Raw genomic sequence first — 12,964 nt, 5'->3', positions numbered from 1 at the left:
CTAGAACGCCGAGCAGAATTGTTTTAATAGGGAAGTTTTTCGCATGCCGACATTACGCCATTACGCTGCTGATTCGCTCAAAGCGGGTCGTCTTCGATGGGCGATTTGAAGGTCATCCGGCACCTTAATTTCAAATTTGTTAATTGCATGTTGTAGAGAATTAAATTTCCGTTCTCTTGATATTGGTCAATATTGGCACCTATTGCTAGAACGCCGAGCAGAATTGTTTTAATAGGAAAGTTTTTCGCATGCCGACATTACGCCATTATGCTGCTGATTCGCTCAAAGCGGGTCGTCTTCAATGGGCGATTTGAAGGTCATCCAGCACCTTAATTTCAAATTTGTTAATTGCATGTTGTAGAGAATTAAATTTCCGTTCTCGTGATATTAGTCAATATTGGCACCTATTGCAAGAACCCCGAGCAGAATTGTTTTAATAGGGAAGTTTTTCGCTTGTCGACATTACGCCATTATGCTGCTGATTCGCTCAAAGCGGGTCGTCTTCTATGGGCGATTTGAAGGTCATCCGGCACCTTAATTTCAAATTTGTTAATTGCATGTTGTAGAGAATTAAATTTCCGTTCTCTTGATATTGGTCAATATTGGCACCTATTGCCAGATTGCCGAGCAGAATTGTTTTAATAGGGAAGTTTTTCGCATGCCGACATTACGCCATTACGCTGCTGATTCGCTCAAAGCGGGTCGTCTTCGATGGGCGATTTGAAGGTCATCCGGCACCTTAATTTCAAATTTGTTAATTGCATGTTGTAGAGAATTAAATTTCCGTTCTCTTGATATTGGTCAATATTGGCACCTATTGCTAGAACGCCGAGCAGAATTGTTTTAATAGGGAAGTTTTTCGCATGCCGACATTACGCCATTACGCTGCTGATTCGCTCAAAGCGGGTCGTCTTCGATGGGCGATTTGAAGGTCATCCGGCACCTTAATTTCAAATTTGTTAATTGCATGTTGTAGAGCATTAAATTTCCGTTCCCTTGATATTGGTCAATATTGGCACCTATTGCAAGAACGTCGAGCAGAATTCTTTGTCTTAGACTGGTTTTTCGCATGCCGCCATTATGCTCGCAAAACCAGGCGATTTTTTTGATTGATACAGCTGCGGAAAATGTTGTTTAAATGTTTTTTGAGGTTTGATCTGCTTGCTCATCTCTGTAATTTGATTCTAATCCAAAAAAAACAATTTTTGAGTAAATGCCTGTTGTACCTTGTAGAATGTGGCAAATTTGCAAAATTATTCTGCCAGAATTCTGCCAGAATGAGGGTGGTGTATTTTACGGACCATAAGGCGCAACTTAAATCCTTTTTTTTCCTCATAAATTGATCGTGCGCCTTATAAGCCGGTGCGCCTAATGTATGGATCAAGTAGTGCTTTATTGCCTACACTCAAAACCAGTACCGATACTATTATAAATAAACCACCGTCTTACACAATAAACTACGGTAAAAGCAACTAGCAACTGTGATATTCATACTATTGTGACTTGCTTACATTTATTACCTAACAAGTTTTTGTTTAATGAGCTTTATACGGTAACCCATACTCCTTAAAATACGTTGCGTTCTATAGCCCGGTGCGCCTTATGTATGAACAAAAAACTAATCAAAGCAATTTATTGACAGTGCGCCTTATAATCGGGTGCGCTTTATGGTCCGTAAAATACGGTAACTAACAACCATATTTAACCAAACAACAAGCACATTAAGCAAAAAAAACTAAGAGTGAATTTCCAAACTAAGACTGCTCTTTAGAAATGAGCACATTTGAATATTTTCAGGTGATGTTCACAAAAATCTTAGAAATAAGCACCACCGTCATTTCGGCGAAATGGAATTTGGTTAAAACCGAAATTGTTTCACGCATGAATGAACACGGCTTCAAACAATTGTGATCACACAAAATAAGCATTACCTCACGAAAAAAACAAAAATGAGTTGAAATAACAAACATTTCAATCAGCAAGGTGTCCAATATTTGCAAAACAATATCTACACTTTAAAATTGCAATTTTTGAACACCTATAAAGTATATAACAACGAAATGGATTTGACTGCGGTGTCGCTGTGTGAATCCCAGCATTCGCGTATTTTCGGCGCTGCATACAAGTGCCAATTAAATGATGTTCCAGGCCATAGCATTTTTTAAAAATTGGTGTAGAATAGGCTGAGAACATGTAGATCACATTACAATAGCGTTTTTTGAACACCTATAAAGTATATCGCAACGAAATGGGTTTGACTGCGGTCACGCTGTGTGAATCCCAGCGATCGCGTATTTTCGGCGCTGCATACAAGTGCCAATTTAATAATGTTCCGGGCCATGGGATTTTTTTTTTTTTTTTTACTGAAACTGTAGGCAGTGAGCATTTGCGGCGCTGCATACAAGTGCCAATTTAACAATGTTCCGGGCCATAGGATTTTTTAAAAATTGGTGTACAATAGGCTTAGAACATGTAGATCACATTACAATAGCGTTTTTTGAACACCCATAAAGTATATCGCAACGAAATGGGTTTGACTGCGTTCACGCTGTGTGAATCCCAGCGATCGCGTATTTTCGGCGCTTCAGACAAGTGCCAATTTAATAATGTTCCGGGCCATAGGATTTTTTAAAAATTGGTGTACAATAGGCTTAGAACATGTAGATCACATTACAATAGCGTTTTTTGAACACCTATAAAGTATATCGCAACGAAATGGGTTTGACTGCTGTCACGCTGTGTGAATCCCAGCGATCGCGTATTTTCGGCGCTGCATACAAGTGCCAATTTAATAATGTTCCGGGCCATAGGACTTTTCAAAAATTGGTGTAGAATAGGCTTAGAACATGTAGATCACATTACAATAGCGTTTTTTGAACACCTATAAAGTATATCGCAACGAAATGGGTTTGACTGCGGTCACGCTGTGTGAATCCCAGCGATGCCTACTGTTTCAGTCAAAGCCTTTGACGAACAATGCGCTACACTAATTTTCAAAAAAATCCTATGGCCCGGAACATTATTAAATTGGCACTTGTATGCAGCGCCGAAAATACGCGATCGCTGGGATTCACACAGCGTGACCGCAGTCAAACCCATTTCGTTGCGATATACTTTATAGGTGTTCAAAAAACGCTATTGTAATGTGATCTACATGTTCTAAGCCTATTCTACACCAATTTTTAAAAAATTCTGTGTCCCGGAACATTATTAAATTGGTACTTGTATGCAGCGCCGCAAATGCTCACTGCCTACTGTACTGTTTCAGTCAAAGCCTTTGACGAACAATGCGCATGCATGCTGGGATTCACACAGCGTGACAGCAGTCAAACCCATTTCGTTGCGATATACTTTATAGGTGTTCAAAAAACGCTATTGTAATGTGATCTACATGTTTTAAGCCTATTCTACACCAATTTTTAAAAAATCTTATGGCCCCAAACATTGTTAAATTGGCACTTGTATGCAGCGCCGAAAATACGCGATCGCTGGGATTCACACAGCGTGACCGCAGTCAAACCCATTTCGTTGCGATATACTTTATAGGTGTTCAAAAAACGCTATTGTAATGTGTAGATATTGTTTTGCAAATATTGGACACCTTGCTGATTGAAATGTTTGTTATTTCAACTCATTTTTGTTTTTTTCGTGAGGTAATGCTTATTTTGTGTGATCACAATTGGTTGAAGCTGTGTTCATTCATGCGTGAAATAATTTCGGTTTTAACCAAATTCCATTTCGCCGAAATGACGGTGGTGTTCCAGTTCGGTTGGCAGAGCCTTGGAAGCAAAACAGGAAGACGCTTAAAATTAAAAAATCGAATTTGAAAATAACTTCTTTTGAAGAATTATTTAATGCAAATCACAAACACTCATTACAATGATTAAAGCACGTAACTACTCAACCGTATCGTGATTAAACCTAAACAAATCACAGCGTTGTTTGTCACGTCACAGCTCAGTGATTTCTCAGTCAAGCAAATAAAAATAGAGACAGTTTATATTTGTGTTAAAATTTATGTTAGTTAAAATCTCGCTGAACCTGTAGACCACAGTAGCCCTAGCGTTGTTGCGTTTTTCTTGCACTTAAATGCCCTCAAAAACGTGAGTGGTGTAACAGATATCCGTTAAAACGTCTGCAAACGGGTTGGTTGGTTAGTAATTTTACTATTATTCTTCTGCCAACCAACGACAGAAATAAATTTTTGTCAGAATGCTCATTTGTGACGTTCAAAAACGCAATCAGGTGTGTTGTTATTGTCGCTTTACAACACCATTACTTGGGCCAGTTTCGTATAAGCTGTCTTCTACGTTAAATTACATTGTTGAACGTCAGGGGGGCAAATGGCCCTAGGGGAGTGGCTAAACCATTTTTTCGGAGACTAATTTTGATCAAAATTTGTAGATATGAGATGGATCTTTCATAAAATCACAAATGATTGGACACGTAAACGATTCATTTTTCAACAAATACAGCCTGTTTTTTTTGCTCCATTTTCAACATAATTTTTAGCACCACCCACCAAAAAGTAACTACCTAATTGAAATACCCCCAAAACCCCACTAAAACTGCCCCAAACACCCAAAAATTCGCCATGACAACAGCACGCACATGTGCGCTCATTCAACTGTAAATTTAACTTAAATGCGTCACTGCCTTGCTGGTAAATATCTGCATAACAGGGAAGTTTCAAAGCAAGTTTTTTTTTATTTAGCCCTAACCAGTCTACTAAAATAAAAAAACAGTCACTACTGGGATCAGAAAGCCACAAATACAAACAAACACACAGAACTACAACCTGAAAATCAATAACAATAAAATGAGACAAGTATGCAGACATTCAAACAAACAAATGACCTTAAACAAACCAACTAATAGCAAATTAACAACTATTAGCAAAAAAAGTTGATAATGTATCACACCAATTCTGTTCTCTCTACATAAACCATTAAAACTCACAAATGGCTTGGACAGATGAACAGATGCCATTGTACACGTTGCCTGTTTGAATAAAGGTTCTCAACCTAGTAGTTCAAAACACAAACCAGCCAACTCCACAACAAATATTGTCTGGTGAGAACGGCATAGGTTTCTGCACGAAAAGACAACCAACCCAACATTCATGATCTGCAATTTCAGAAAGGAAAATTTAACAACATCAACGCCAACAAACCATGATTGCAACGTCATGATTATGGAAATATTTGAATGCTAAGCAGGAAATCAGTCGTCACGCTGTTGAAGAGGGAGACCGAGTGTTGAAACAAAAATCTGCGGGAAAACGGAGCGGGAACTTTGGCAAAGGTTAAAGTTTAATTTTTCACAAATTCTTCAACATTACGCTGCATCCTTTTGAAGGGAAGAAGTCAACACCACACTTACCGACTGTTTAATCCGCGCGATTTGGCCACCAACTCCTGTGGATATTTTCCTCATCTGACTTCAAATGTCTAAATTTGAGTCAGTATTTAATACGTCCCAATATGCAAATATTACGAACGAGGTGGGTTTCAGATCAAGATATTCGTAATTTTAACAATCGTCGTATAAAATATGTCATGATAAAGAATAGCGTTCTAACAATATAGTAATAGTAGGAGTTATTTAATGCAGAAAATTCACTTGCAATGGAAGTGTATTATTTACACCTGATTTAATACATTTCTCTTCATTTGTATTTCAACGACCAGGCTTTTTCATAATTTCTGCTCAAGTTGGGCTTGATTACCATCACTTAGAAACTGGTGCCAATGTTGCGAATCCAATATGGTTGTTGGCGATATCGAAAGTTGTGTAGTAATTTCTCATAAACATGACACCAAAGACCCACAATGGACCACCTTCTGACATCATGGTAATGCTGTAAAACCTTAAGACCGAATCTAGGTTGTACCCGAGGACACATAGAACATGAACTACGCACACCATATCACCTTTCTTTATAAACAACGAAATCATCATTTTGATCACAACTTTACTTTTTGTAGTTTTGCTACGGTTTCTGTCCAAACGCCATTCAAGATGCAAAACATCAATCCACAGTGGACTAATTTCTGAGACAGAATTGTTGATGTATCGATATTTGCTGGACTTCCGTCTGTTTCGGCCAAGCATGACTGCCTGTTAGCAACTCTTGTTGCTTGTTTAAGGAATACGTTGATTAAATGTCGTACTTTGTCCTGAAATAAGCAATGTGAACATTACTGAATCTTCTGCAAACGAACATGGTTAAATAAGTAACGTTTTGATTTAAGACCCTTGTCACACATACGTTGATCTTGTCTGGCTTTACATGTAGGCGGTACATTTGTGTCATACGCCATCATGTTTGTCCATTGCACAGTGAGTTAAAAAAGACGCTCATATGACTTACAGGCGGTGTTGTTCAATCGCCTTTTATGTATAAAACATTTATGTTATTAGTTCTCGAAGAAGTTTAGCAAACAAAATACGACGGTGTTGTTCACTCGTCTAAATTTTAGGTGTGCACTTATGTCACATTCAAAAACAGAATGACAAAGGAAAACTGTTGATTGTAAATTAGCGTTTGCCAGTAACTTTTACCCTTGCATATAAATCACGTTTTGCAATATTTGATAATATATATTTGTTTGTTTGTTTATTATGTTCGCAACTTCTAACGAACAAATAGGTCCAGTCCATTTCGCAAAGGTTTTTGCCACTAAAATGATTACACTACTTAGCCTAATCTCAAATAAAGAAAGATTTGGTTCATCTGTGCGATCAACATCATAATAGAGTGGTTGTTCTTAACCTTTTTCTCTCTTATTTCCCACTTTCAGTGTGAAGGGAATCCTTTGTTCCACTTGTGTTCAAATTTTTACCGCAGAATTCCATTATTATATTTGCGCTGTAGCCTATGAACTTTCGCGTGTAAAAAAATCATGCTGCTACCTCGTAGGGCGGCCGAGTAACCCGCGTTCAAAGTTTTGTTAACTGGCCATATTTTTGCCAACTAACATCCATGTGGTTATATCTGTTGTGCGCTTGGGACATTTTTAGGTGCATGACACACAATTGATACGGAACATATAACAACTACTTTCGTACATTTGGTGCCCACTAATTACCTACCCACAACCACATAATTTCCCACTAGTGGGAACTTTTCCACAGGTAAAACGCATTTGTATTTTTAGTTGTTGTGTAGATGAAAAGAATTAAGGACCTATATGGGTATTAAATTGGAGAAATCCTGTTTTCAAGGCCCTCAGCTGTAATGCATCTAGCGACTGTTCCGCTTGTTTCCCAATGACCGTTGATGGGTCTTGTGACTTACATAGGGACCTAAAATTCTACAAAGTTGAAAAAAAAAATTTCCTCCTGGATGAGACTGTACAGAGCAAGGACTTGCTGGGCCTCCTGGAAGATCATATGAGCAACCGGGGGGTATAAACAGCCCTTGGGGGAGGGCTTTGACACTTTTTCAGCAACTAAATTTGATGCCATTGCATAGAGAAGAGTTGGAACTTACAAAAAATGCAAATGAGTGGGAAGTTTAACGATTCATTTTTCTGCAAAATCCAGTTCCATTTTTTGTTGCTCTTTTAACCAAAATACTGAGTAACCAGGGGGGCAAATGGCCCTAGGGGAGTGGCTAAACCATTTTTTCGGAGACTAATTTTGATCAAAATTTGTAGATATGAGCTGGATCTTTCATAAAATCACAAATGATTGGACACTTAAACGATTCATTTTTCAACAAATACAGCCTGTTTTTATTGCTCCATTTTCAACATAATTTTTAGCACCACCCACCAAAAAGTAACTACCTAATTGAAATACCCCCAAAACCCCACTAAAACTGCCCCAAACACCCAAAAATTCGCCATGACAACAGCACGCACATGTGCGCTCATTCAACTGTAAATTTAACTTAAATGCGTCACTGCCTTGCTATTAAATATCTGCATAACAGGGAAGTTTCAAAGCAAGTTTTTTTTTATTTAGCCCTAACCAGTCTACTAAAATAAAAAAAAACAGTCACTACGAGGATTAAAAAGCCACAAATACAAACAAACACACAGAACTACAACCTGAAAATCAATAACAATAAAATGAGACAAGTATGCAGACATTCAAACAAACAAATGACCTTAAACAAACCAACTAATAGCAAATTAACAACTATTAGCAAAAAAAGTTGATAATGTATCACAGCAATTCTGTTCTCTCTATATAAACCATTAAAACTCACAAATGGCTTGGACAGATAAACAGATGCCATTGTACACGTTGCCTGTTTGAATAAAGGTTCTAAACCTAGTAGTTCAAAACACAAACCAGCCAACTCCACAACAAATATTGTCTGGTGAGAACGGCATAGGTTTCTGCACGAAAAAACAACCAACCCAACATTCATGATCTGCAATTTCAGAAAGGAAAATTTAACAACATCAACGCCAACAAAACTGGTGTTTGTGATGAAAGGCATATTAGCTTTGGCTATTCAGAGTCATTTACTCCATTCCCAATGTCCGTTGTTGGTTAATCTTTGAATACAATCTTAATTCACATGAAATCATCCAATTTGCTACCAATGTGTTGGAAAGTGCTCATACCTAACAAAACATTATGTGGTCAAAGAACGCAACCTTCTAGATACAAACTCGCTTACATATAGGAAGAATTATTTATCATGATATTCAGAAACCCGTCGATTTTTGTCTGCAGTTAACTACCGGACTCGGAAGACAAAGTCGACACGCATGTTACAGAAGATGAGATCAAAGAAGGTTGCATTGAAAGCTTCATAGCAGTTCTATGTTAATAAGCTGATAACGCAAAACACATGCATTCTTTATAAGCAATTCCTGCTTTTATCCGCAGAACTCAACGCAGAAAGATAGGCAGAAAAATGAACATCCGGTTAACAAACCACCAGAGGCTGTTAACATACCACCAGGGAGTGTTGTTAAGAAAAAACAAAACTCGTTCTTTACTACGAGGACGTAGTGGCCAATCCAGTTTTCAACGTGAGAAAGATGGTTGAATTTCTTCCAAATACCGCACTTCACCCGAAAAACCTGAGAGATCGACTCGCCTGTCTCCGCTTGGAACTCGCAGGTTTTGCCAAACGAAAGCCATGCCTGTAATCATTTGTAATTTATTCACCAGACGTACGGGAAGTAATCAATAAGAACATAATACTGTATTCACAGAAATAGGATGCCTATGGCGCAGCTTGGATTCCATTTGTGTATAACCTCAAAATGTCCATTTGGAAGAAGACCTTGGTGTTTGTATTTTGAGTGAACATTGTCCCAGCGTTTTTTCATTACGTCATCTATATGACAAAACTTGCAAAGCATTGGAAAGTAAAATACCCTGTGTGTATGGACTAATTCTGTTTATGCAAAGTGGTTGATATAAATTACGTCATTTCTACAACTTTGCAAAAATATGATATATTTATCAGGTATTTAAATGGAGACTCATAATAAGTACTTGGGTTAATAAAATACAAGCAGAAAACGTTTTGTGGAATATTGCAGTATATTCATACAAGCGCGCAAACACGTCTGTTTTGCAACATTTTCACAAACGCTTGTCACCGTTATTTATTATCACATGTGCTATCAATGTAGGCCCGACTTCAAATATTATTGTGGGCAGTGGAAAAGTTTGCTTTTGAGAAAAGTTGATTTGCTTCTGTTGCAATTATCTGTAAAAGCAGATAATCGGTAGTTGCAATAAAAACCTGTGCCACAAACGCGAACATTAAAACCATTAGGCCATCATGTTTGCTGGGAACATATCTGCATATGTTAAAGAGCCTCTAAACTTAAATCATTGTAAATTAAAAAAAAACTCATGGACCGTTTACAAAAATACGAAAATCTTGAAGAGCGAACGCTACTGTCTCGCGAGGACATTGCAGAAGGGCTTAATTTATGCTTAAACGCGACCTACTTCTCTTTTTGAGGGATTTTTAACCAACAGGTATTTGGAACGGCGATGGGTGATTGCCAATGTGGTAATGGAGACGATTGAAAATAGGGCGCTTGCAACATTTGCCCATCTTCCTCGTTTTTGGAGGCCTTGAGTTGATGATACGTTTTGCATTATCGATTTATCGTTCCTCCATTCCTTCCTTGCCCACCTGAACGGCATTAGCGATTCTATCAAGTTTACTTTGGAGGAAGAAATAGATAAGAAACTACCATTCTTGAATGTGCAAGTGTACCGAAACGTGGACGGCAAAAACGGCACTCGCGTCTACCGTAAGCCGACTCACGCAAACCTTTCCTTCTGGTTGGCGCATCCATTACAACACAAAAAGGCGGTTGTGAAGTCCCTTATAGTAAGAGCTGATATTTTGGTCTCAAGCGAAGAAGATCATGACTAAGAGATCAATATCATTCGACACGAGCTGCGGGAAAACTCGTACCCCTCGTGGATATCACGTAGAAGGTCGGGCGTCACATCAAATGACCCGACGCCAACCTTCGGTTCGGTGGTTCTTTCCTATGTCCCCACACTCACCGAGATTTTACAGCGGATGCTGACCGATTATGACATTAGGGTCTACATTAGGCCCCACACAACATTCTGTACATTATTGTCGCACCTCATTACTACGGAAGCAGCGGAACAAAAATGAGTGGTTTACTCAGGGATACCGGAAGAGCCCTGAAAACCAGAATTAAGGAGCACCGCCGCGACGATGCATCAAAAGTCGCAAGGAAGACAGCGTTGGCCAAGCATGCTGCCTTAAAAGGTCATTGGATTGCCTTCGACAAGGACGAGGTTCTTGAAAGGGAGGTGGATCATACAAAGCGCCTTTTTGTAGAAGCGCTCCATATCCACAAGAACAATCGCTGTGTTAATGATAGGAAACAGTGCGTATATTTCCTGGTGCTTTACAACAACTTGCTGTAACTGTTATTTCCAGCCCTTTTTATAACATCACGTGATATCCCAAGCGGTGTTAGCGTTATTTTTTCGTGTTGATACGTTTTCTTGGTGTTGGTTGTGTGCTGAACCATTAGCCTATAAAAGCTTAGCTGGATAGCAAGCGAAGCGTCGGTGAATATATGCCTGGCAGGAACAGCAACATTGTTTTTGTACTTTATACAGGTGTTCACACCACAGGGCGCGCTATTGCCTTGAAAATGGCGCGCAGGTTAATTTTAAAACTAAATTCCAAGCGTCGTCCGTAATTAAACATTGTTTTGAATCCAAAAATCTTATGTTAAAACAATTTCGTCGTGTACCACCTCATTGAGTGTTACAAAGTAACCTAGGGGATGAACTATCCGAAATTTTGAAATCAGTTACGATTTGTTAAATTCGAACTATATTCGCAAATTACGGAAAGGTGCTCACGTACCACCTGGAATGCGGTCGCGTAGTACTAGTTGTACACGTACCCCCGGTTGGGAAACACTGACTTACGCTATAAGAGGAAATTTGCCCTGTCACAAAGCGCTCATTTATTTCCTAGCGCCCCCAATCGCCCATTTGGTCTCCAGCGCCCCTGTACGATTGCGCCCACTTTGGGAACCACTTGTTTAATCAAATATACACAATATCTTGCACGATTACATTTTTAACTGAATCATGAAAGTTGCAGCATCACTAAATATTCACAAATCCCATCATTTTTATTTTTCGCGCTAACTACGCTGTTGAACAACAAGTATGAACACAAAATATGATGGGTCGATGAAACCGTTGATGGAATAAATCCAAATTGTCCCAGACGAAGTCCAAGTTTAGCCCGAAGGGTAACAAACATGACTTGTGACCCCAAGTTCAGTCCCATTTACTTGAAGTAAGAAGTTTCTTATTAGTGAGGCAGAGTTGCGTTCGTAAGTAAGCAAAACACAATTACGCCGTGAATAAATATTGCGTCACGTGATATTAGTTTGTAGAAAGACAATCGTATGGAAGCCGCGCAATGCCCGACCGTGTGGCCCTTGTGCCCTAGCCTCAGTCTCGTGTTGGGACAATAGGAAGTGCAAAGAAAAAACAAATATCGTCATAATGAATAGGGACGGTAAAAGGAACAATGCAGAATATCCATATTATTTGTGTAACAATGCCTGTCTATATTTAATCGCTGGCGATGTTTAGTGCGAAAGCAAACCTAAGGACAAGAGTAAGTTTGCATGAATATAGACTGGGCATCATACTTAACAATGTACATTGATATATTGGTATTTCCCTAGGGAAAATTTTTTCGTTGCGGAGTTGGGATATTTTGCTGTGATCTAGGCTAGCTTATTTGCAAACAAATTTTTCAACCTTATTTAGAGGTATGTGTAGATTGGCTGTTACGAATCCACGCCAACAAACATCATATTTGCCAAGCATGCGTTGGCCAAGCATGCTTTCTTAAAAGGTCACCGGATTGCCTTCGACAAGGACGAGGTTGTTGAAAGGGAGGTGGATCATACAAAGCGCCTTTTCCTAGAAGCGATCCATATCCACAAGAACAATCGCTGTGTTAATGATAGGAAACATTGCGTATATTTCCTGGTGCTTTACAACAACTTGCTGTAACTGTTGTTTCCAGCCCTTTTTATAACATCACGTGATATCATAAGCGGTGTTAGCGTTATTTTTTCGTGTTGGTACGTTTTCTTGGTGTTGGTTGTGTGCTGAACCATTAGCCTATGAAAGCTTAGCTGGATAGCAAGCGAAGCGTCGGTGAATATAAGTTACGGTTTTATGTGAAAAACAAACTATTTAAATATAATATGCCTGGCAGGAACAGCAACATTATCTTTGTACTTTATACAGGTGTTCACACCACAGGGCGCGCTATTGCCTTGAAAATGGCGCGCAGGTTAATTTTGACCGAAAATTAGGAAACTATATTCCAAGCGTCGTCCGTAATTAAACATTGTTTTGAATCCAACAATCTTATGTTTTAGATCATCAAAGGCACAATGGCAAGTTATTTCAATAATTTGGCCCGTTCGACCACTTCCTGGCT

This window comes from Ascidia mentula, chromosome 3 (genome assembly GCF_947561715.1).
Source record: "Ascidia mentula chromosome 3, kaAscMent1.1, whole genome shotgun sequence".
In the NCBI taxonomy this organism is placed as follows: domain Eukaryota; kingdom Metazoa; phylum Chordata; class Ascidiacea; order Phlebobranchia; family Ascidiidae; genus Ascidia; species Ascidia mentula.
The sequence above is the reverse complement of the archived record's forward strand: the minus strand, read 5'-3'. Positions refer to the sequence as shown.